Source organism: Myotis davidii, unplaced genomic scaffold (genome assembly GCF_000327345.1).
Source record: "Myotis davidii unplaced genomic scaffold, ASM32734v1 scaffold1491, whole genome shotgun sequence".
Lineage (NCBI taxonomy): Eukaryota > Metazoa > Chordata > Mammalia > Chiroptera > Vespertilionidae > Myotis > Myotis davidii.
In genome coordinates this window covers 522,564-524,469 of record NW_006282604.1, presented here as the reverse complement: position 1 = coordinate 524,469, position 1,906 = coordinate 522,564, and the positions used below count along the sequence as shown (strand labels likewise).

Genomic DNA, 1,906 nt, shown 5'->3' with positions numbered 1-1,906 from the left:
ATCTCCATAGCTAATTAAACAGCAAGTCCTGCTGGCTCTCTGTTAAAAACATACCCTGCCTCCATCCATTTCCCATCTCATCTCCATTACTGCCAACCTAATCTAAGCCATCATCATTTGTCCTTCGGACTACTAGAAGTTTCAAAATAGGGCTTCCTGTTTCCACTTTTGCCCTATCATAATCCATTTGCCATATAAAAGTCAGAGTAAAAATGTAAGCAGCATCATGATAGTGCTTTGCTTATCACTCCATGGCTTTACATATTTCAAATAAAATCTAAATTTCTTATGGAAATTAGTTCTACCTTTCTAATTTCATTTCATCCATCTCCTTCCACACCAGGTTTCTTTCAGTTTCTCAAACACACCAAGCTTATTTCCACTCTAGATATTCCCCATCTGGAATGTTTTATCCCTAATCATCTTACAGCTGATTCCTGATCATTCAAATCAGCAAATGACATTTCCTCAGCAGAGCCTTCCATGACCTGCTATTCTGGGAATTCCTTGGTCAACATCCCCTCTGCAGAACTGAGGGTCCATAAATATGTAATGATAGTTTCCCTATTACAAAAAAATAGGGCCCTGGCTGGTGTGGCTCAGTTGGTTGAGTGTCATCCCATGCACCAAAAGGTCACTTGTTTGATTCCCAGTCAGGGTACATACCCAGTTTCAGATTTAATCCCTGGTGGGTTGCATATGGGAGGCAACTGACTGATACATACCCAGTTTCAGATTTAATCCCTGGTGGGGTTGCATATGGGAGGCAACCGACTGATGTCTGTCTCTCTCTCTCTCTCTCTCTCTCTCTCTCTCTCTCTCTCCCTCTCCTTCCCTCTCTCTCTAAAAATAAAAACGTATTTTAAAAAAAGAAAGATAGGAACAACAAATTATACTTGTTCCCTAGATCTCTCAAGTTTAAGTCAAACCAATATCTGTGTACACCTTTTCAGAAAAAATCAATTTCAAATTACTGTGCTACAAATGAGACATTTAATGCCTGCAACTTTTCTGTGGAAAATCTCTTCAAAATTGTGCCAGATGTAATCTGAAATATGTTTATACAATGAGATTAATTAATAAATAGAAGAATGGCTAGATGTGACAAAGCAAGTATAGTAGTAAAATAGTTATGACAGAACCTAGAAGAATCTGGTAAATATATGGGTGTTGCTGCAAAATTCTTTCAACTTTGCTGTACATTTGAAAATTAGTATAATAAAATGTTTTTGGGAAAAGCACATCAGCCTTTTTATTGCAAAAACAACAACAAGAGAGAAAAATAGATGTCCATTAAATCAACAATGAAAACATGGCAGGTAGACATTACTGTCAATCATTTATTCCCCAAGAAACGGAGGGGGAGGGTTTGGAAGGAAACAGATGCAAAATACCTATTGACCTTAGATAGATGCCCCAGTTGTGGGTTAAAATCCTTTGATCCACACCCAAAAAATTGTGATGAGGTGCTCAAATATACCAAAAATAAATAAACAGATAAATGGGAAGGGGGGCAAAGAAAGCAAGCAACCATAATCTCATAACCAGCAAGCTGAAAAATCTGTTGCAATTTTGTTTTGCAGAGAATAAATGGGTAAAAACCGTTTGATTAGCTTAATTTTTGAGTTATGAAATTTCTGCTCTATTATTTTTGTTGTTGTTTGTTAATCCTCACAGGAGGATATTCTTTCCATTGATTTTTCTTTTTGGAGGGAGTGGAAGGGAGGAAGGGATGGGTGGGTGGGAGAGAGAGAAACATTCATGTGAGAGAGACACATCGATTGGTTGCCTCTCACATGTGCCCTGACCAACTGGGGATCGAACCTGCAACCCAGGTCCACGGCCTTGACCGAAAATTGAACCTGTGACCCTTTGATGCATGGGCCAACATTCTAACCTCTGCGCA

The 1,906-nt window shown here is 38.7% G+C and overlaps 1 protein-coding gene across 1 annotated transcript in view; it reads right to left on the bottom strand.

Annotated features, from left to right (window-relative positions):
- The window catches only part of ATM (ATM serine/threonine kinase), a 158,448-nt gene that overhangs the window by 76,278 nt on the left and 80,264 nt on the right, over positions 1-1,906 (bottom strand). The gene's annotated exons all lie outside the window — the stretch shown is intronic.